At 48.6% G+C, this 24370-nt stretch overlaps 1 protein-coding gene across 1 annotated transcript in view; it reads left to right on the top strand.

Annotated features, from left to right (window-relative positions):
- LOC144480123 (glutamate receptor ionotropic, delta-1-like) overlaps window positions 1-24370 on the top strand; it is a 791184-nt gene that overhangs the window by 733964 nt on the left and 32850 nt on the right. The window lies entirely within an intron of this gene.

Here is a 24370-nt window from a genome sequence, read left to right on the forward strand (position 1 = left end):
CATTTACTGAGCTTCAGGCCTCGTGTTTAAGTAGCGCATCAATTTTATTTACTGTCGTTAAACTCTCGTCGAAGAAAAAAAAAGAGAGAGAGTATGGAGCAAACTCTGAAGCTGGAACGCCTTACGCTAGATCCACATGCGGTGGGCGCTTCTAACACCTTCGACCACTGGCTGAAGTGTTTCGAAGACTACCTGGCAGCCTCCGCAGCGGTCACCACAGATGATGACTGACTCCGGGTCCTCCATGCGAGGGTAAGCGACACTGTCTACCTCGTGATCCGTGCGGCCACCGATTATCCTAAGGCCCTCGAGCTTCTGAAGAAGCGCTATATCAAACCACCCAATGAGATACACGCTCGTCACCTCGTGGCCACTCGACGACGGCAGTCTGGCGAAACGATGGAGGAATATGCGAACGAGCTCCTACAGCTAGCCAGGGGCTGTAACTGCAAAGCTGTGTCGGCTGAGCAGAGCATGTACGACCTCGCCCGAGATGCGTTTGTGGCCGGGGTCGGATCGTCGTACATTCGACTTAAACTGTTGGAGAAGGGTAACCTTAATCTTACCCAGGCCATCGAGTTAGCAGAGATGCTCGAGGCGGCCTCCAAAAGCTTAGTATTATATCCGGAGGACCATGTGGAGACAACGTGGCAGGAGCAGTCGCTAATCCCTCCTCGTCCCTCGGGTTCGAAATGCTGCGTAATGGCGTGCTCACACTCGGGCCAGACGACGGCAGCAGCCCTGGGCGGCCCGCGGTGCTATTTCTGTGGAGGAGCGAAGCATACTCGGCAACGGTGTCCCGCTAAAGCTGTGTTGTGCACCGCATGCGGTAAAAAAGGGCACTATTCAAAAGTGTGCCGATCTAAACCCAGGAACGGCAGTGCGGCCTGCGATTCTTCAGAGCTCGGGTCTTCGTCGTCGAAGTCATCGCGGGGTTCATCCACGTGCGAGACCAGGACGACGCCATTACGGTCGACGGAGTCGGAGGAGTATGACCACCAGGGGTCGCTGAGTTTGGCGCCCTCACCCACGTGCGACTCATGGGAGCGGCCATGTTGGTCGACACTGACTACGAACGACCAGCAGGGGTCCTCCTCATCGATTTCAGCTGCCTGCAGTGGCGCTCATGAACCAACGGTGGCGTCGATCATCCTGGACCAGGCCAAGCCTCATAGACTTGACAAATCTATGATGCATATCCAGGTAAATGACCACGTGATTTATTGTCTGTTTGACAGCGGGAGCACTGAGAGCTTTATCCACCCAGACACTGTGAAGCGGTGTGGACTCCAGATTCAACCTGCCAAACAGACAATCTCTATGGCATCAAGGTCCCGGTCTGTTGCCGTGCTAGGGAGTTGCGTGGTAACCTTGAAGGTGCAAGGCACAGTTTACGAGCGTTTCAAGCTCCTTGTGCTGCCGTATCTTTGCGCGCCAATACTTCTCGGACTAAACTTCATGGTCCACTTGAGGAGTGTAATCCTACAGTACGGTGGGCCACTCCCTTCACTGGCAGTGGGAAAACAGCAGCAGCCTCCAAATTGCCCAACGCGCCCCGCCTGCAGCCTCTCGACGCTGAAGATCACCACACCCTCCTTGTTCCAGAATCTTGTGCCAGGCTGCAAGCCCATCGTGACTAAAAGTAGGCGTTACAGCGCTGAGGATCGGATCTTCATTAGATCTGAGATTCAGCGGCTCCTCAAAGAAAGGATCATACAACCCAATGCTAGTCCGTGGAGAGCGCAGGTCGTGGTGGTCAAGAGCGGGAACAAACCCCGGATGGTCATTGACTACAGTCAGACCATTAACCGATATACGCAGCTGGATGCGTATCCCCTCCCGCGCATATCTGATATGGTCAATCAGATTGCGCAGTACCGGGTGTTCTCCACCATAGACCTCAAGTCTGCCTACCACCAACTCCCCATTCGCCCAGAGGACTGACAATACACGGCTTTTGAGGCGGATGGTCGCTTGTATCACTTTCTCAGGGTTCCCTTTGGTGTCACCAATGGGGTCTCGGTCTTCCAGCGTGCTATGGACCGAATGCTGGACCAGAACGGGCTGCGGGCTACCTTCCCGTACCTGGATAATGTCACCATCTGCGGCCATGACCAGCAGGACCACGACACGAATCTCCTGAACTTCCTACGCACTGCATCTCGCCTGAACTTGACCTACAACAGGGAGAAGTGTGTGTTTCGTACGCGCCGTTTAGCCATCCTAGGATACGTGGTGGAAAACGGGGTCATTGGCCCTGATCCAGACCGTATGCGCCCCCTTTCTGAACTTCCCTTGCCTGCTAGTGCAAAAGCACTGAGAAGATGCTTAGGCTTCTTCTCTTATTATGCGCAGTGGGTTCCCAACTACGCGGATAAAGCCCGTCCGCTCATTAAGTCCACGACTTTTCCCTTAACGCCAGAGGCCCGATTGGCCTTCGATAAATTGAAAGCCGACATCGCGAAAGCTACGATGCACGCTGTAGTCGAGTCCATCCCCTTTCAGGTGGAGAGCGATGCATCTGATTTCGCCCTGGCCGCCACACTTAACCAGGCGGGCAGGCCCGTCGCATTTTTTTCCCGCACCCTCCAAGGCCCTGAAATTCGGCATTCAGTGGTGGAAAAGGAGGCCCAGGCCATTGTGGAGGCCGTCAGGCACTGGTGCCATTACTTGGCGGGAAAACGGTTCACCCTGATCACGGACCAGCAGTCCATGGCGTTCATGTTTAACAACACGCAGAGGGGCAAGATCAAGAATGACAAGATCTTGCGGTGGAGAATTGAACTCTCCACCTATAACTACGACATCATGTACCGTCCAGGGAAACTCAATGAGCCCTCGGATGCCCTCTCGCGTGGAACATGCGCTAGTCTACAGGAGGACCATTTGCACGCCCTCCATAATGACCTGTGCCATCCTGGGGTCACTCGGCTCTACCACTTTATAAAAGCCCGCAACCTGCCTTACTCGGTGGAGGTCGTCAGGTCAGTAACAAGGAGCTGTCGGGTTTGCGCGGAATGCAAACCGCACTTTTACCGACCTGACCGGGCACATTTAGTCAAGGCCACTCGTCCCTTCGAGAGACTGAGTGTCGATTTTAAGGGCCCCCTTCCCTCAACAGATCGGAATGTGTACTTCCTCAATATCATTGACGAGTACTCTCGGTTCCCTTTTGTTGTTCCCTGCTCTGATACATCCGCTGCCACGGTTATCAAGGCATTCCGTGATCTCTTTACCCTGTTCGGGTACCCCAGCTACATCCATAGCGACAGGGACTCGTCGTTCATGAGCGATGACTTGAGGCAATTCCTGCTCTCCTACGGGATTGCCTCTAGTAGGACCACGAGCTACAACCCTAGGGGTAATGGACAGGTAGAACGCGAGAATGCTACAGTCTGGAAGGCTGTCTTACTGGCGTTGAAGTCAAAAGGTCTTCCAGTCTCCCATTGGCAAGAGGTGCTCCCTGATGCGCTCCATTCTATTCGCTCCCTCCTGTGTACGGCAACCAATGCTACTCCCCACGAGAGGATGTTCTCATTCCCTCGGAAGTCTTCCTCGGGGACCTCATTACCGTCTTGGTTGACGTACTCAGGACCCGTCCTCCTGCGGCGACATGTAAGGGGCCGCAAGTCCGACCCGTTGGTCGAACAGGTCCATCTCCTCCACGCCAACCCTCAGTATGCCTATGTGGCATACCCTGACGGGCGAGAGGACACGGTCTCGATCCGAGACCTGGCGCCAGCAGGGGACGTAGCAACCCCTGTCGCTCCCATACCCCCTGTAACAAACCCTTTATCCCTTGTTTCTTCCCCGGACACGGCGCGGGCAGCATCGGGACCATTGCTTAACCATTTTACTCCCATGTACAGCTTGCCTGAGCCCAGAAGATGGTCGCCACCGCAGGGCGTGTCAGGATCCCATGGACTACCGTCACCTCAGGGTCAACTGGCCTGTGAGTCCGTGGAAGAACAGCTGGACGCCGCCTTGGGGAGAACGCCACCGCAAGTGCCTACTCCGGTGTCACCGCCGGTATTGAGGAGGTCACAACGACGGTGCGGTCCCCCTGACCGTCTGAACTTATAGATTGCTGACACTTTATTCTGTTTTTTGTACCCCGCTGGCCTTTGTTCTCAAAGGAGAGGTGAATGTGGTGAACCATCGTTGGTTCCCACTGGATAGTACTGAGCCAGGGGCTGGCCAGTACTACAAGGATGTACATATGTTACTGTTGGGTTGTGCTATTGTTGCTGTTGGGGTTAGGGTGGGGTTGTTACACCTTTGTACTGTAGTGTTGTGGCACATCCCAGTCGGGCTCCGCCTCCTGGGAGAGGTATAAGAGTCCCTGCTCTGGCCGGGACCCCTTCAGTCTGGGATAGTGTATATAAGTTCTGGCAGCTTCATTACAGTAAATAAAAGCCTTTCATTTACTGAGCTTCAGGCCTCGTGTTTGAGTAGCGCATCATGAATGTAGCCAATGACGGAACATTTAAAAACGCTTTAGGTTGGACAATTCCAAAGATTCACAAACCTCTGAGTGAAGAAATTCCTCCTCATCTCAGTCCCAAATCATCAGTCACTTCTCCTGACTTTGTGCCTCTGTGTTCTAGATTCCCCACTCAGAACAAGCAACCTCCTTCAATCTGGATGTCAAAATTGCACAGCGGACTCAAGGTGCAATCTCACCAAAAGCCCGACTGTAGCGAGACTTCCTCACGCAGCAGGTCAGGCAGCATTTGTACAGTGAGAAAGCGATGAATGGAATACTCCACCACCAAAACATGGGTGGGTTAGGGTCGAGTGAGATGTGTAAAAATTTAAAATCTCAACTCTAACTTGCCCACTCCTCAAGGTGGGGCAGGGGGCAGTTTGGTGATTTAAATATTTTAAGGAGTCTAGCAGACTCGTGTTTACAGTAAATGGTCAGGTTTCCTTATCCTTGGCAAACCCAGCAGCTGGAGAGAGGTGAGGTCACTAGCGGGGAGAAAGTAAGTCCTTTTACAGCACTGCTCATGGTCCAAGAGCAGCAAGAATGCCCAGCTAGCCAGGCTCGCCCTTCATCAGATTCCCCTCCATGAAAAGGCCTGTGGCTGGGGATCAGTCTGTCCCCCGAGTCCCTCCTCCCATCGGCAGCACGAGACCCTGGTGCTGAGACGTTCTGTGAAACACTGGCCGCCTGCCTGGAACTACAACCTGTCGATGAGGAGGCTGACCGAGAACAGGATGCGTGCTGAGTCAACATTCCACCGCGTTGATGGAAATCTCAACATCTCCAACTGAAACTCTGCGGCAGGGTTCAAATTCGAGACTTTCTATTCGACTTCTTCCCATCTCCAGTCGCAGGTAGAAGTCATTTCCGCAGCATTCCAGAAGCCAGGATTATTAATGGACTCCACGTTCTTGCTGTCACGGTGGTGAAGGAGATTGCTTCCAGCCTGCAGGCTTTGCTGTTCAGGCAGTCTCACTGTCTCTGGAGAAGGAAGTAAATTTACAATTAGCTAATTAGACGGGAAAATAATGCAGCAGCTCCAAGCAATTAATACACCCTAATTAAAGTGGAAAAAAGATATTCTAGATTCAGCTGTGAGCCTCTGGAGACGAGTCTAAAGCAGGAAAGGGTACTCTCCTGTGGGCCCGAGTCACATTCAGCAATTGCACGCTAAATTGAACATGGCATCCTTTTGTTTTTGACCTGCTTGGATTAGGAGCTTGTGTTCAAAGGTTTATTTTGCTAGCGTGCCCTTGTTTGTTTAGTCTGCTTGTTCTACAACCAGCTTATTTATATGAAATTGTCAGCTTGCTGGCCCTTTTAGTCTCGTTGTGCTCTCTCTCTACTTCAGCTAAAGGAGAAGGTCAGAAAGCACGCTTTCTGTGAGCAGCATGTTTTTAACTCGGCTAAAATAATGAACACTGGGCAGAGAAAGAGTCTAATCTTCAGGAACTGGTTTTGAATTGAAATGATTTGGTTTGAATCTCCCATTTATGTATTCGGTGAGTGTGCCGGGAATACCCAGAGGGACAGGATTCCAACACCTGGATCAGAAAAATTAAAACCATTCTACTTCACCGAAACATTAGCCCTGGTTGACTGGGCCCGGTTTTAGCTTGGTCAAATCAGTGTTAACAGGGAAGTGATGGTCTAAAAGCAGCGTTAACGTAAGGCTGCCCCACCTCCCCCCCCCCCCCCCCCACCCTGCCTCCAACTGAAACCACTGCTGCAGTTGGTACCCCTTTTAAAGAGACCTCTTGTCTTAAAGCTGGTGTTCTCACCTGCTTTTGGTGTTCACCCCTTTAAGAATGCGGAGACACAGAAAGTGGAGCCCGGGCTGAGGCCCCCCCCAAGCAGCTTTTCTGGAGAGCTGCTCTAAATCCGACAGAACAAATCTGGCCTCTCGTCACCACTCCACCTCTCCCTGCCCTTCAATGCCCCTTCTGCCCATCAATAAACTAGCCCATCTCAGGGATGAACTGGCAGTTTCTGGGTCAGCCAGCATTGCTCCAGTCTGAATCTGGCTCCTTCACCAGAACCTTCTGTTGGTGAAATGATTCCAGTCTCTTCCCTCCCACCAGCTGAAGGGTTGCCAACTGTGGTTGGACAGATTCCTGGAGATTAATCTTTCATTCCTGGGTAACCCTGGAGAGTTGGCAACACTAGGTATTTCTGCCACTTGGCCACTCACAAGTGAAGTTACATCCCATTCTCTCTATTTTTAAAAGATTGCCTTTTTTTGCCCTCCTCTCAAACTCTCTCTTCCCCTCAGCTGAAGACACAAACTCTTATTGAAGTTGAGTTTCTGGTCTCCATATCACTTTTGCCATTGCCAACTGCTGTTGGGATATTATTTAGCAAAAGGCAACTGCTGTTGACCCTGTCATAGCCGATGTCAGGAATTGGGAGGAGGAACTCTGACTGAATGGACGTTCTCCCTCAGCCAGGGTGGCTGATTGGAAATGGCCATTGTTGCACCTGTACTGCTGATCTAATAACTCACAGCAGTGATCGATCCCAGGATCTTGTGCTCTATGTAACTCAGACCAAAACAGTGTTCCCTTTAGCTACTGGGACTTTGCCATCCATACAGGCTAACATTCATGACCAGATGGACAGCAGAGAAACCAGATGATGATTCTCAGCTAACACATAGAAACATGGAAGATAGGAGCAGGAGGAGGCCCTTCAAATGTACTCCGCCATTCATTACGATCATGGCTGATCATCCAACTCAATACCCTAATCCTGCTTTATCTCCATCACCTTTGATCCCATTCTTGCTATATCCAGCCGCCTCTTGAATACATTCAATTTCTTGGCATCAACTACCTCCTGTGGTAATGAATTCCACAGGTTCACCACTCTTTGGGTGAAGAAATGTCTCCTCAACTCCGTCCTAAATGGTCGACCCTCAATCCTCAGACTGTGACCCCTGGTTCTGGACTCCCCCACCATCGGGAACATCCTCCCTGCATCTACCCTGTCGAGTCCCGTTAGAATTTTATAAGTCTCTATGAGACCCCCCCTCATTTGCCTGAACTCGAGCGAAAACAATCCTAACCTAGTCAATCTCTCCTCATACATCAGTCCCGCCATCCCCGGAATCAGCCTGGTAAACCTTCGCTGCACTCCCTCGAGAGCAAGAACATCCTTCATCAGAAAAGGAGACCAAAACTGCACACAATATTCTCGGTGTGGCCTCACCAAGGCCCTGTATAATTGCAACAATAAGAAGTCTCACAACACCAGGTTAAAGTCCAACAGGTTTATTTGGTAGCAAATACCATAAGCTTTCGGTAGAGATTTGCATTCTAATTAGTAGTCTGTAACTTGATTTCTGTGTCTGTGCACTGTTGGAGAACAGAGACCACTCCATCTGACGAAGGAGCAGCAAGCTCCGAAAGCTTATGGTATTTGCTACCAAATAAACCTGTTGGACTTTAACCTGGTGTTGTGAGACTTCTTACTGTGCTTACCCCAGTCCAACGCCAGCATCTCCACATCATATTTGCAACAACACATCCCTGCTCCTGTACTCAAAACCTCTCGCAATGGAGGCCAACATGCCATTTGCCTTCTTTACCGCCTGCTGCACCTGCATGCTTACCTTCAGTGACTGGTGCACAAGAACGCCCAGGTCCCGCTGCACACTCCCTCTCCCAATATACAGCCATTCAGGTAGTAATCTGCCTTCTTGATTTTGCTTCCAAAGTGAATAACCTCACATTTATCCAAATTATACTGCATCTGCCATTGATTTGCCCACTCACCCAACCTGTCCTGATCATTCTGAAGAATCTCTGCACCCTCGTCACAGTTCACCCTCCTACCCAACTTGGTATCATCTGCAAACTTTGAGATGTTACATTTTATTCCCTCATCACACACACACACACAGAAACAGAAAATGCTGGAAAATCTCAGTGGGTCTGACAGCACCTGTGGAGACAGAATAGAGCCAACGTTTCAAGTCTGGGTGACCCTTGGTCTTGCTCCTGCTGTCAAGACCTGCTGAGGTTTTCCAGCATTTTCTGTTTTTTGTTTCAGATTCCAGCATCCGCAGTAGTTTGCTTTTATCTCCACTAACATTAGTCTTTCTGGGGAAACTGAGCTTCTAGGGTTTCATTGGGAAATGTCTGGGTGGCAGCAGAGTGAGAGTTTGCACATTGAAATCAGTGTCAAAGCCTGTACCCCAACACTGAGCTCCATCTGAACATCCAGAGGCAATGAAACCCTACACAATCAGCAGGGTAACAACCAGGATTCCCAAACCTGGGTATGTTCTCGAACCTCCACTGAGGATTGAACTGGATTGGATTCAATTTGATTTATTATTGTCACATGTATTAGTGAAAAGTATTGTTTCTTACGTGGTAAACAGACAAAGCATACTGTACATTCCAGAGATGAGGGGTTTGTCGTATGAAGAGAGATTGAACAGTTTAGGCCGATACTCTCTGGAATTTAGAAGAATGAGGGGAAGTCAAATTGAGGTATACAAGATGATAAAAGGCATGGATAAAGTAGATGTGGAGCGAAAGCTTCCTCTTGTGGGCCATTCTGGGATGAGAGGTCATAGTCTTAGGATAAGGGGCAGCAAATTTAAAACAGAGTTGAGGAGAAACTACTTCTCCCAAAGGGTTGTGAATCTGTGGAATTCGCTACCCCAAAGTGCAGTGGATGCTGGGACAGTGAGTAAATTTAAGGAGCAGTTAGATAGATTTTTAATTGGGAATGGGTTGAAGGGTTATGGGGAGAACACAGGAAAATGGGGATGAGGAGCAAATCAGCCAGGATCGAATGGCGGAGCGGACTCGATGGGCCGAATGGCCTAATTCTGCTCCTATATCTTATGAATTTATGAATATGGGGAAGGAAAGGAGAGGGTGCAGAATATAGTGTTACAGTCATAGCTAGGGTGTCAAGAGATTGAATTAGAGCGTTGTTAGAGTTAGAATAAAGTTTTAGAAGCATAGAAGAAGAGTAAAAGATGGAATTAGACGGTACGCTGGGCACAGCGTGCAAGAAGCCGCCTCGCTCCAGCGCCATCTTGAGCCTGTCGCTCACACTGAGCAGCCAGTTTGAACTTTTATTCATCACTTTGTTCACCTATTGTTTCCCGGAAATGTGTTGGTGCTGTTGTGGATTATTATTGTTCTGTTTAGATTAGACAGTGCAACCAATTCCCCACTGAGTCAATGCAAACAACAACCAGATAACAGCAAATTCATACATTCAACAGGAGTAAATAATTCAACATTGACATGAATGATTTATTCCTGTACAATCTGTAAGGTTTGGAGATTCTGACTGGCGGCTCCAACAGCTCTGGTAATAGATAGTGACTGACAAACAACAATATTGTAATGAATTAATAACATGTTATTTACAATCTCGCTACAAAGGATTAATGCTGCAAAAAACCACACTTAAAAACCGTAAAGTGTTGAGAGGAAGCTCCGGCTCAGAAACAAACTGCTGCATTCCACAAGGTGTGAGGTCAAACATGCAATTCCATGTCTGGAATTGGGATTTTATTCTTATTCTTCTGGGATACTGCCTGCTATTTACTGGATGATGAATATAAAAGCCTGTTAAATAACCATTAGCTATGAGTCATTCCTCTCAAATACAGGATGTTCTTAATTACAGTTTAGTGTTCAAATAATTAAGAGTTTCCCAGCTGATTATGGGTGGGGAGCTCACCTCACACTTTCATGACTTTGTCTGGTTCGGCAATCCAGTACAGCACCTTCTCGAGGGCAATTCAGCGTGAGCAATACACGCTAGCTTAGCCAGTGATACTCACATCCCATTCAATAGGAAACACAAGGTACTGCGGCAGTGGTATGGTATTGTCACGAGGAAAGTAATCCAGTAATCTGAGCTAATGGTCCTGAAACAAGAAGATTTCAAATCACATCACAGCAGCTGTGGAATTTAAATTCAATAAAGTAACATTGGAATATAAAGCCTCAGTATTGGTGAGCATAAACTGCTGATTGTTGGAAACAAAAGCCTATCCAGTTCACTAATGTGCTAGGAATGTCCTCACTGGGTCAGGATTAGTCGTAACTCCAGGACAATGCGATTGAATCTTTGCGACTTTCTGAATTGACAAAAAACGCACCCATCTTGTAGAAGGTTCCTCACCATCACCTTCCTGTGGACAACTGGCAATGAGCAATAAATGTTGGCCTTGCCACAAGCACCCACATCCCATGAACGGAACTGTCAGAGGGTCAGTACTGAGGGAGTGCTGCACTGTCAGAGGGTCAGTGCTGAGGGAGTGCTGCACTGTCAGAGGGTCAGTACTGAGGGAGCGCCGCACCGTCAGAGGGTCGGTGCTGAGGGAGTGCCGCACTGTCAGAGGGTCGGTGCTGAGGGAGTGCCGCACTGTCAGAGGGGCAGTACTGAGGGAGTGCCGCACTGTCAGAGGGTCAGTACTGAGGGAGTGCCGCACTGTCAGCGGGTCAGTACTGAGGGAGTGCCGCACTGTCAGAGGGTCAGTGCTGAGGGAGTGTCGCACTGTCAGAGGGTCAGTGCTGAGGGAGTGCCGCACTGTCAGAGGGTCAGTACTGAGGGAGTGCCATACTGTCAGAGGGTCAGTACTGAGGGAGTGCTGCACTGTCAGAGGGTCAGTACTGAGGGAGTGCCGCACTGTCAGAGGGTCAGTACTGAGGGAGTGCCGCACTGTCAGAGGGTCAGTGCTGAGGGAGTGCTGCACTGTCAGAGGGTCAGTACTGAGGGAGTGCCGCACTGTCAGAGGGTCAGTACCGAGGGAGTGCTGCACTGTCAGAGGGTCAGTACCGAGGGAGTGCTGCACTGTCAGAGGGTCAGTACTGAGGGAGTGCCGCACTGTTGGAGATTCTCAGCCCAAGCTTTTATAATTCCCATGTATTTGCTATTCCCAAGGGATACTTGTTTCTGAGAAAATGGACCTTGATGTAGGTCAGTGCCTCTGTCCTCTCTCTCATTTAGTTACTTTCCTGACTGCCTCCCTTCCTTGAGCAGCCCTGTGCATTGTGGTTAAACACTTCAGTTTACAGTGTGTGACTTTATTCAAATGGCCATGTTCCCCAGCCCTCTCTCAATGCAAACACTCAATCACCTCAGCTTAATCATTCAGACAGGAATCATCTTCTTTCTTTCACCTCTTCAGAGCCGTATTGTTCAGACCTCTTCACGGCCCAGCTATTGCCTGCTTCCTCTCTTGATTGATAGCGTCTTGCTGAGTCTTCCCGCCTTCCCTGGCCTCAGATGGAACTCTCCCATCTCCTCTATCCTGACACTGGCCTTTTCGAACCTGCCAATCCCGTCTTTCCCTCAGCACAGCTATTACCTCCTGCGGATATCAATCCGTCAAAGCAAACCACTGCCACTCATTTCCAATTAGTCCCGATTTAAGTCAGTATGTTTGGCAGTGCTTTGGCACAATGTTGACACACTCAATGTAATCAATAACATGCCATCCCACACCGGCATATTTTACAAGTTTGGTCACTTCTTGCGTTTAGTTTAGCACTGTTCAAACGAGGTTAGACAGTGTTGGAGAATCAGTGCCTAGATTTCCACCCTTGCCACTCAGTTTAACTCTATCTCACACTGTGCAGCATTCTCCTCCTGTCTCTGTACTTATTCAGCGCTGCATTCTGATTGGCTTGATGGTGGAAGGTGATGTCATGTGATACTGGTTTTATCGATCGTGTGGGAAGGAAAATGACCTGAAGATAAATTGGACCAGGTGATAGAACCTGAGGTTTCCAGGGAGATGTCAACAGAACTCCGTAAAAATAAATAGATCGATAGATGTAATTCCGGAGTGTCCAATGGCTTCATTCCCACACACTGCTGGCATTGTTGTTTTGCCGTGGCTCCTTTTCACAGAGGTGACTCTGACCTGTTTTGTGAAACTGTTCAGGGTCTGTCATCAGGTCCCTCAGTGTGGAGAGAAAATAGAGGGAATCATGTACCCATTGGAGGATCCTGTGTTACACAGAGATAAGCCCACTCACATTCACAGCAAAGGCTGATATTGTCCCAAACTCTGGCCCTATCTTGAACCAAAAGACAAAGTGATTAATCCTGGAACCTTCACAATATTGTTTTTAAATGCCTATGAACATTCGCAGTGCTCCCTGGATGATTGAACATACAGTGTATCATATCCAGGGAATTGTGCCAAATTCATCCCCTGTCCCCTTCTGAGAGACATCAGCCCAGATATTGAAAATGAGCAAAAATCCGAAGAACACCACCCCCCCCCCATCACAATATTTCCTATTTTCACACAAGTTAGGCAGGGGTTCGTGAATGTCTCTTTTATCGGAGAATCTGGCCATTTAACTCATCAGCTGTCTCCACTGAAGTGTGATCTGGGCAGTTCAGGCGACTGAAACCCAACATGTGCAGATCAGACCAAGTAAGAATTGGTCTAAACATGGTGGCTTTGTTTAGAAAATCGGGATGCCCCTTTGGATATAATCCCAGGATACCTTTGGAGAGGTATGGTGCCCGTTAGGGTAGGTAAAACATCCTATGGGATTGTTAAAAATAAACATGATTGCACGTTAAAAAATGTACACAAACTGTCACGCTGTCAAAGAACTGTCAAAACTCATCAAACTGTCAAAAACCCTCAAACTATCAGAGCTGTGAATGGATTTAACTCTACTCAGCTTTAAATTTTTAAAAGTCTGCAGTTAAAAAATATCAGCGCTCGATATTTTACTCTGCCTGTTGACATAAGCCTGAGGGTTATTATTAAAGGATTTATGCTACAGTGATTGACTTTACAAAGTAACATTATCACAGTGGGGTGCCTGTTAAGTGAGCAGTTTAATTGACAGCTCCAAGTTGTTATAGAATAGAAATATTTGTTTTCATAACCAAATAGTTGAAGGAATTCCGATGTATTGAATTTATTTACCAATGGCATGTTATTTGTTTAAAATAGTGACATTAACAACAGACACATCATTTTATTCCAGCATGGCTGCTGAGGTTTGCCCATGCTGGATACTAGCTCAGTTTGGGTGGGGGGTAAGGGCAAAAAATAGTGGGGTGGGGGCATGGGTTGGCACTAAGTTGGCATGGGGCTATAAAGGGCAATGGGGACATAGGGAGGGCACTGGAGATATGAGGACCATGGAGTTGGGTAAAGGGCCATGGGTTGGAACAGGGGACATGAGGGGCCACGGGATTTGGGTGGAGGGCATTAAGTTGGCATGAGTGGCAACGAGGGAGGGGCTGGAAAGCTGTCTTTGTTAGAATTATTTTTTAAATTAACTTCGACAAAGTGCTGGAACATAGAGACAGGCTCTCCATGCAGCCTGCCCCTATACCCACAGCCTCTGCACTCATTCCAGGAGAATCCTGCCCCCCTGCACCTCCTTGCCCCCCCCCCCCCCCCCCCACCCAACAATAAGCAGAATCGTAACTGCAGTCAACCATTTTAAAAGTTGTGTTCGTTCTTTTGCTCTTTGGTGTGTAGGTAGTCCCGTGTTGTAGCTTCACGAGGTTGACACCTCGTGTTTAGGTATGCCCGCTGTTCCTCCTGGCACTCTTCATTGATTGGAGTGGAAATCTCTCAAACAGGGCACAGAGACACAAAATCAAGTTACAGAATACTGATTAGAATGCGAATCTCTACAGTCAACCAGATCTTAAAGATACAGACAATGTGAGTGGAGGGAGCATTAAGCACAGGTTAAAGAGATGTGTATTGTCTCCAGACAGGACAGCCAGTGAGATTCTGCAAGTCCAGGAGGCAAGCTGTGGGGGTTACTGATAATGTGACATAAATCCAACATCCCGGTTTAGGCCGTCCTCATGTGTGCGGAACTTGGCTAGCAGCTTCTGCTCAGCGACTCTGCGCTGTCGTGTGTTGTGAAGGCCACCTTGGAGAATGCTTACCCGAAGATCAGAGGCTGAATGCCCGTGACCGCTGAAGTGCTCCCCCACAGGAAGAGAACAGTCTTGCCTGGTGATTGTCGAGCGGTGTTCATTCATCCGTTGTCGTAGCGTCTGCATGATTTCCCCAATGTACCATGCCTCGGGACATCCTTTCTTGCAGCGTATCAGGTAGACAACGTTGGCCAAGTTGCAAAAGTAGGTACCGTGTACCTGGTAGATGGTGTTCTCACGTGAAATGATGGCATCCGTGTCGATGATCTGGCATGTCTTGCAGAGGTTGCTGTGGCAGGGTTGTGTGGTGTCGTGGTCACTGTTCTCCTGAAGGCTGGGTAGTTTGCTGCGGACAATGGTCTGTTTGAGGTTGTGTGGTTGTTTGAAGGCAAGAAGTGTGGGTGTGGGGATGGCCTTGGCGAGATGTTCGTCTTGGAGATGAAGACGAACATCTCGCCAAGGCCATCCCCACACCCCCACTTTGTGTCTCTGTGCCCTGTTTGAGAGCAGAATTCCACTCCATCTGACGAAGGAGCAGCGCTCCGAAAGCTAATGGTATTTGCTACCAAATAAACCTGTTGGACTTTAACCTGCTGTTGTTAAAACTCTTACTGTGTTCACCCCAGTCCAACGCCGGCATCTCCACATCATGACTCTTCATTGAACCAGGGTTGATCCCCTGGCTTGGTGGTAATGGTAGAATGGGGGATATGTCGGGTCACCAGGAGACAGATTGTGGTTGAGTACAATTCTGCTGCTACTGATGGCCACCAGCACCTCATGGATGCTCAGTCTTGAGTTGCTCGATCTGTTTGAAGTCTATCCTATGGTAGCGCCACACAACAAGATGGAGGGTATCCTCAATGTGAAGAGTGGCCCTCGCCTCCACTAGGACTGTGCAGTGGTCACTCCTACCGATACTATCATGGACAAATGCATCCTTGATTTGATTTGATTTATTATTGTCACATGTATTAACATACAGTGAAAAGTATTGTTTCTTGCGCGCTATACAGACAAAGCATACCATTCATAGAGAAGGAAATGAGAGAGTACTGAATGTAGTGTTACAGTCATAGCTAAGGTGTCGAGAAAGATCAACTTAATGCAAGGTAGGTCCATTTAAGAGTCTGACAGCAGCAGGGAAGAAGCTGTTCTTGAGTCGGTTGGTACCCGACCTCAGACTTTTGTATCTTTTTCCCGAAGGAAGAAGGTGGAAGAGAGAATTTCTGGGGTGCCAAATCTGTAAGAAATTGCATTAAAGCATTTTAGAGAGCTTAAAAGAGTTATAATGAAGTTTTAGAAGCATAGAACGAGAGTAAAAGGTAGAATTAGAAGGTATGCTGGGCACAGCTTGCAAGAAGTCGCCTCGCCCAGCGCCATCTTGGAAATAATCTGCGGCAGGCAGGTTTGTGAGGGGAAGGTTAAGCAGGTTTTTCCCTCTTGTTGGTTCCCTCACCACCTGCCGCAGTCCCAGTATGATGTGGAGATGCCAACGTTGGACTGGGGTAAACACAGCAAGAGTTTTAACAACACCATGTTAAAGTCCAACAGGTTTATTTGGTGGCAAATGCCATTAGCTTTCAGAGCGCTGCTCCTTCCTCAGTCCCAGTGTAGCAGTGATGTCCTTTAGGACCCAGCCAGTCGGTCAGTGTTGGTGTTTCCGAGCCAACCTCGGTGCTTTCTCCAGGTGCTGTTCAACATGGAGGAGTAATAATTCATCAACTGTGGAGGGGGAGTGGACGATCTTGCCCACCCTCTTATCCCCCTCAATGAAAACCCCCTTTCTATCACCCTCTCTCAACTCCCATCTTCTAAACCCCACTTTCAAACTCACCTCCGAATAGCCCCCTATGAACCCTGCTCTTTGAACTCCCCCGAACACTCCCCTTCTAAACTCCCCTCACCGAACCCCCTCTCTCCAAACCCCCTTCTTTCCGAACCCCCTTCTCTCCGGCACCCCCTCTCTCCAAATACCCCTCGCTGACTCCACCCTTCTGAAATCCCTCTCAGAATCCCCCTTCTCCAAATTCCCTACCTCTGAACATTCCTTCCTGAAACGCCCCCTTTCCAAAGACCTCCTCTCTGAAGATCCCTCTCTGAAGATCCCTCTCTGAAGACCCCTCTCTGAATTCCCCTCTCTGAAGACCCCTCTCTGAAATCCCCTCTCTGAATTCCCCTCTCTATACACCCCTCTCTGAAGACTCCTCTCTGAATTCCCCTCTCTGAAGACCCCTCTCTGAAGACCCCTCTCTGAAATCCCCTCTCTGAATTCCCCTCTCTGAAGATCCCTCTCTGAAGACCCCTCTCTGAAATCCCCTCTCTGAATTCCCCTCTCTATACACCCCTCTCTGAAGACTCCTCTCTGAAATCCCCTCTCTGAATTCCCCTCTCTATACACCCCTCTCTGAAGACTCCTCTCTGAATTCCCCTCTCTGAAGATCCCTCTCTGAAGACCCCTCTCTGAAATCCCCTCTCTGAATTCCCCTCTCTGAAGATCCCTCTCTGAAGACTCCTCTCTGAAATCCCCTCTCTGAATTCCCCTCTCTATACACCCCTCTCTGAAGACTCCTCTCTGAATTCCCCTCTCTGAAGACCCCTCTCTGAAGACCCCTCTCTGAAATCCCCTCTCTGAATTCCCCTCTCTATACACCCCTCTCTGAAGACTCCTCTCTGAATTCCCCTCTCTATACACCCCTCTCTGAAGACTCCTCTCTGAATTCCCCTCTCTGAAGATCCCTCTCTGAAGTCGCCCTGCTAAAGCCCCCCCTCCACCCCCACCAAACCCATCTTCTCCAAATCCCTCTCTGATGTTGACATTTCTCCGGACCGATTTGCTAAACCTCAGCAGAAACATGAGCTGTTGACTGAAGAGAGTGCGACATGAGATTAGTCTGTGCCTCCAGCAACTGCAGATTTAATCTGACGATAATCCTCTCGGGGCTATTTTTATTTCGGAATAGAGGCTACTGCTCCACAGAAAGAGGTTTGATGTCGAAAAAAGGAAATCCAAGTGAGTGAAGTTTACAATCAGCGACATTCTCATCCAATGGTTCAAGGCATTGTAGCAAGTTTCCCCGTGTACTGAGACACCTTGTTCAAAACAAACATTCAAACTGGATCCAGGAATTTGGTAGAAGTGTGTTGGGATAAGGAGTGTAGCTATAATCTTTCTCTTCAATATTCAGTGTGAAGACTGAGTGTGTGTTATTCCCCTGTGTGATGTCTGTAGGGCTTGTAATCCTGAATTAGACAACCTCACCCAAGCTGTTGTGGGACTTTGTTGCTTAGTGTGAGCTTTGCCTTCTGAAACGCTTGAGAAGAAGAAGTAAGACTTTGCCTTGAGGCACCATTCATAATTCTCTTTCAAACCCACTGCATGTTTAACAAGTGATCGATAATTTGCATATTTGGCCAAGATTTGAAATCCTTCCATTTGTTTGCAAACAAACAAAACCACAGGGTGGTGATTGGCAAACATTCCAATGAGAGGAAGATGGAATAACACCTCCTTTCTGTGTCAGTATGTCAGCATCTGTAGCTGATGATAGAACCTTGCAGTGTTCCAGGCCATGTGAACGGTGTGGATATACCCAATCACCAGCTGCCAGTACAGTAAGCATTCTGGTTAAAGATAAAGCACAGTAAGAAGTCTCTCAACACCAGGTTAAAGTCCAACAGGATTATTTGGTAGCACAAGCCACAAGCTTTCAGAGCGCTGCCCCTTCATCAGGTACGTCAGCGAGCAGCGCTCTGAAAGCTAGTGGCTTGTGCTACCAAATAAACCTGTTGGACTTTAACCTGGTGTTGAGAGACTTCTTACTGTGTTCACCCCAGTCCAACGCCGGCATCTCCACATCATGATAAAGCAGCTGCTCTCTCGCATTCTTCTGCAATCCCCGACTCTGTGTTGAGTTTTAGTTATTGAACACGAGACCACAGCGTTGCTCTGATCCACATAGGGGAAAGCTCTGTTTTGTACCCAGACAGGACAAACATTTTGGTCAAGCCTGTTAAATACCTTCGATATATCCGTATCGGCAAGGTACGCATTTCTTTCAGTTTCCTATCTTCAGAGTTTTGGGTTTATTTTTACTCAGTGAAAGGTTTGACAGGATGCTTTCAGATTTAATGTGTCAGAAATAAGATCAGAGAATGTTGGAAATACTCCAGGAGTCAGTCAGCCTCCGTGGGGAGGGACAAAGTTAACGTTCCAGCTTGTGACAGGAGGTTCTGATGAAAGAATTGGGAAATTAATAGCCCGGAAAGTCTGAAGATTAGGGGTGGAATGTTCCAAAAAAATGGCCAAGTGTCATGTTCTGACGGAAGCCCAGTGGGGGTGGGGAAATGGGGGGGTACACGGGGTGGGGGGGGGGGGGTGCATGGGGGGGGGGGGGGGGTGGGGTGGGGTACACGGGGTGGGGGGACGGTGGGGGAGTATACGGGTTGGGGGGCTACACATGGTGAGGTACGGGGATGGTTGGGGGAGGGGGAGGATTTGCGCAGTCACTCTGCTGGATGGGGCCTGATAGAGATGGCAAGGCCCCACCCACGGACATCGGGACCCCTGACGGACAAGAGGAACACTCAAACCCTCGACGACGGGGGACGGGGCAGCTACATTATAAACCGAAGCTTCATCACTCAGTGCTCCTCCCTTTCTGGCCCCAATGATTCTGTCAGTCTGTACCGTATCCTCTCCCCGCCCTGGTGCTGAGGATGCTAAACCCCTGTACTCTCCTCCCAGTCATTGGTCTGAGTGGAACCTCCCCACTCGTACATCCCCATACAGCCCTAACCCCGCTGCTCCTTCCCATGCCTGAGGCCAGTGCCCCCCTTCCCCAGCACGACCTTTGCCCTGCAGCCTGTTAAAGATACCCCTGCCTTCCAGCTGGTCTGGTAGGTAGAGACTGTGCCTCCCCCTCACCCCTGGCCCCCGGATGTGATGTGGTGCTGCCTGCGGAGCTGATTACCATCAGCGCTGCACAGTACGCACTGAGCGAATAAGCCTCAGGGCGGGAATTTCCCACCATGCCCATCCCAAGGTCGGAAAATCCCGCCCGAGGTCCGTGTCCCACCTGCTCCGATTCCCGGGGCAGGCGGGATGGGAAAATTCCACCCAGAGTCATGAGCAAAGTGCAGGTTGTCAGATCCACATCGCTGACGTACCATTCTGAGAGACCTTGTTCTAGTTACACGCCAGCGTGCTCTGATCACCCAATGTAGCTGGATGATTCTGGTAAAGAGACTTTATCGGAGATGGATTTCCTGACGGGGCAGAGTGGGAAACATGGCCACCATTGACGACTGACTGTCAACTGGTTTACAATGATATCAAACTAATTTCTGGCCTTCTCGTGGTATTTTCCACTCCCGGTCACCATGACACCCTCTGCAAACGGGAGTGGAAATTCCCGGCCACCAACTACTTCACCAGGATTGAGGTATTCTGTAGAAGCATCTGTCCATTGGGAAGTAGCAATGTCAGTGGATCACATCCTGCTCGTACTGAGAGCATCCATCACGCATTGGAACTCACTCCCAAACCCTTTCCTCCTGTTACTGGGGGCGGTGGGATCCAAAGCAGCAGGGACACTGAAGAGAAGGTTGAGGACAGCACAGAAGTTAAAGAGAGCACATTAAATAGTAAAGGCAGTGTCAGTAATCCTAATACCAGACAGAGCAGGTAAAAACAGAGCAGAGAGCAAGGGAAGTCCAGATTAAACTGCATTTATTTCAATGCAAGAGGGCTGACGTACAAGGCAGATGAACTCAGGGCATGGATGGGTACATGGGACTGGGATATTATAGCAATTACTGAAACATGGCTAAGGGAGGGACAGGACTGGCAGCTCAATGTTCCAGGGGACAGATGCGACAGGAAAGATAGAACAGGAGGTAAGAGAGGAGGGGGGGGTTGCACTTCTGATTAGGGAAAACATCACGGCAGTACTGAGAGGGGATATATTCGAGGGTTTGGCCACTGAGTCCATATGGGTAGAACTGAGAAATAAGAAGGGAGAAATCACTTTGATAAGGTTGTACTACAGGCCCCCAAATAGTCAGCGGGAAATTGAGGAGCAAATATGTAAGGAGATTACACGCAGCTCCAAGAAAAATAGGTGGTAATAGTCGAGGATTTTAACTTTCCCAACATTGACTGGGACAGCCATAGTGTTAGAGGGTTGGATAGAGAGAAATTTGTTGAGTGTATTCAGGAGGAATTTCTCATTCAATATGTGGATGGCCTGACTAGAGAGGGGCAAAACTTGACCTCCTCTTGGGAAATAAGGAAGGGCAGGTGACAGAAGTGTTAGTGAGGGATCACTTTGGGACCAGTAACCATAATTCCATTAGTATTAAAATAGCTATGGGGAATGATATGTCTGGCCCAAAAGTTAGAATTCTAAATTGGGGCAAGGCCAATTTTGATGGTATCAGGCAGGAACTTTCAACAGTTAATTGGGGGAGTCTGTGGGAAGGCAAAGGGACTGGTAAGTGGGAGGCTTTCAAAAGTGTGTTAACCAGGGTTCAGGGTAACCACATTCCTCTTAGAGTGAAGGGCAAGGCTGGTAGACGTAGGGAACCCTCGGGATATTGAGGCCCTGGTCAACAACAAGAAGGAGGCACATGACATGCATAGGCAGCTGGGATCAAGTAAATCCCTTGAAGAGTATAGGGGGTGTAGGAGTAGAGTTAAGAGAGAAATCAGGAGGGCAAAAAGGGGACACGAGATTGTCTTGGCAGATATGGCAAAGGAGAATCCAAAGAGCTTCTACAAATACATAAAGGGCAAAAGAGTAACTAGGAGAGAGAGTAGGACCTCTTAAGGATCAACAAGGTCATCTATGTGCGGATCCACAACTGATGGGTGAGATCCTAAATGAATATTTTTCATCAGTATTCACTGTTGAGTAAAGCATGAACTTGGGGAAATAAATAGTGATGTCTTGAGGAGTGTACATATAACAGAGAAGGAGGTGCTGGAAGTCTTAAAGCGCATCAAGGTAGAGAAATCCCCGGAACCTGATGAAGTGTATCTCAGGACGCTGTGGGAGGCTAGGGAGAAAATTGCGGGCCCCCGAGCTGAGATATTTGAATCACCGATAGTCACGGGTGAGGTGCTGAAGATTGGACGGTGTCAAATGTTGTGCCTTTGTTTAAGAAGGGCTGCAGGGAAAAGCCTGGGAACTACAGGCTGGTGAGCCTCACATCTGTGGTGGGTAAGTTGTTGGAGGTATTCTGAGAGACTGGATCTCCAGGCATTTAGAGACACAAGGACTGATTAGGAACAGTCAGCATGGCTTTGTGAGTGGAAATCATGTCTCACAAATTTGATTGAGTTTTTTGAAGGGGTAACCAAGACGGTAGATGAGGACAGTGCAGTTGATGTTGTCTTCATGGACTTTAACAAGGCCTTTGACAAGGTACCACATGGTAGGTTGTTGCATAAAGTTAAATCTCACGGAATCCCGGGTGAGGTAGCCAAATGGATACAAAATTGACTTGATGACAGAAGCCAGGGGCTGGTTGTAGAGGGTTGTTTTTCAAACTGGAGGCCTGTGACCAGCGGTGTGCCTCAGGGATCGGTGCTGGGTCCACTGTTATTTGTCATTTATATTAATGATTTGGATGAGAATTTAATAAGTTTGCAGATGACACCAAGATTGGTGGCGTGGTGGACAATGAAGAACGTTATCTAGGCTTGCAATGGGATCTTGATCAATTGGGCCAGTGGGCTGACGAATGGCAGATGGAGTTTAATTTAGATAAATGCGAGTGATGCCTTTTGGTAGATTGAACCAGGGCAGGACTTACTCAGTTAATGGCAGAGCATTGGGGAGAGTTATAGAACAAGGAGATCGAGGGGTTCATAGCTCCTTGAAAGTGGAGGCACAGGTGGACAGAGTGGTGAAGAAGGCATTTGGCATGCTTGGTTTCATCGGTCAGAACATTGAATACAGGAGTTGAGACGTCTTGTAGTCCCAACTTGTTGAAGTTGTACAAGACATTGGTAAGGCCACACTTGGAATACTGTGTACAGTTCTCGTCACCCTATTATAGAAAGGATATTATTAAACTAGAAAGAGTGCAGAAAAGATTTACTAGGATGCTACTGGGACTTGATGGATTGAGTTATAAGAAGAGGTTGGATAGAATGGGACTTTTTTCTCTGGAGTGTGGGAGGCTGAGGGGTGATCTTATAGAGGTCTATAAAATAATGAGGGGTATAGATCAGCTAGATGGTCAATAACTTTGCCCAAAGGTAGGGGAGTTTAAAACTAGAGGGCATAGGTTTAAGGTGAGAGGGGAGAGATACAAAAGTGTCCAGAGGGGCAATATTTTCACACAGAAGGTGGTGAGTGTCTGGAACAAGCTGCCAGAGGTAGTAGTAGAGGTGGGTACAATTTTGTCTTTTAAAATGCATTTGGACAGTTACATGGGTAAGATGGGTACAGAGGGATATGGGCCAAATGTGGGCAATTGGGACTGGCTTAGGGATTTAAAAAGGGCGGCATGGACAATTTGGGCCGAAGGGCCTGTTTCCATGCTGTAAACCCCTCTGACTCTCTGACTCTGCAGCTCTGAGGTCAATTATTCTGGAGAATCTGCCTCTTAAACCTTCCCTGAGATTGCCTTCCCTCTCCTGCTCAGCTTCCTCCAGTTCCTGCTGGGTACAAATCATCCTCCAACCCCACTGAAGTTCTCTGGGGGGATATTGCTGCTTTAAAAGGGCTGTTTAAGTGTGCGTTGTAATTGCTGCGCAGTTTGAGCTGCCCTGCTTAATAAATTGTTTAACTGTCTCAAACACTTTTCACTGCTCATTAGCCCGAGCCTCACAAGGTAATAAAAGATTTGTTGAGTTTCCTCCAGTCTCTGAAGAGAGGGTGTTTAAAGCTTCCTGTCGTGGTTTAGTGACCTTTTCAACTGAGATTTGGATTTGTTGGTTTGGAGATGGAGATAGGATTTGGTGTTTGATGGACAGACAGCAGGTTAGAGTCAGTGAGAAATGATGTTAAGAACATAAGAAATAGGAGCAGGAGTAGGCCATCTCGCCCCTCGAGCCTGCCCCGCCATTCAATAAGATCATGGCTGATCTGAAGTGGATCAGTTCCACTTACCCGCCTGATCCCCATAACCCCTAATTCCCTTACCGATCAGGAATCCATCTATCCGTGATTTAAACATATTCAACGAGGTAGCCTCCACCACTTCAGTGGGCAGAGAATTCCAGAGATTCACCACCCTCTGAGAGAAGAAGTTCCTCCTCAACTCCGTCCTAAACCGACCCCCCTTTATTTTGAGGCTGTGCCCTCTAGTTCTAGCTTCCTTTCTAAGTGGAAAGAATCCACCTCTACCCTATCCAGCCCCTTCATTATCTTATAGGTCTCTATAAGATTCCCCCTCAGCCTTCTAAATTCCAACGAGTACAAGCCCAATCTGCTCGGTCTCTCCTCATAATCAACACCCCTCATCTCTGGTATCAACCTGGTGAACCTTCTCTGCACTCCCTCCAAGGCCAATATATCCTTGCGCAAATAAGGGGACCAATACTGCACACAGTATTCCAGCTGCGGCCTCACCAATGCCCTGTACAGATGCAGCAAGACATCTCTGCTTTTATATTCTATCCCCCTTGCGATATAGGCCAACATCCCATTTGCCTTCTTGATCACCTGTTGCACCTGCAGACTGGGTTTTTGAGTGTCATGCACAAGGACCCCCAGGTCCCTTTGCACAGTAGCATGTTGCAATTTTTTTCCATTTAGATAATAACCCAATTTGCTATTATTTCCTCCAAAGTGAATAATCTCGCATTTGTCAACGTTATACTCCATCTGCCAGATCCTCGCCTACTCACTCAGCCTGTCCAAATCTCTCTGCAGACCTTCTACGCCCTCCACACGATGTTGGGGGTGGGGTGGTTTCTGAGGTACGAATGGATGCATCACCCCCTCCCCCTCCCCACTCCCC

This window comes from Mustelus asterias, chromosome 28 (assembly GCF_964213995.1).
Source record: "Mustelus asterias chromosome 28, sMusAst1.hap1.1, whole genome shotgun sequence".
NCBI classification, from domain to species: Eukaryota; Metazoa; Chordata; class Chondrichthyes; order Carcharhiniformes; family Triakidae; genus Mustelus; species Mustelus asterias.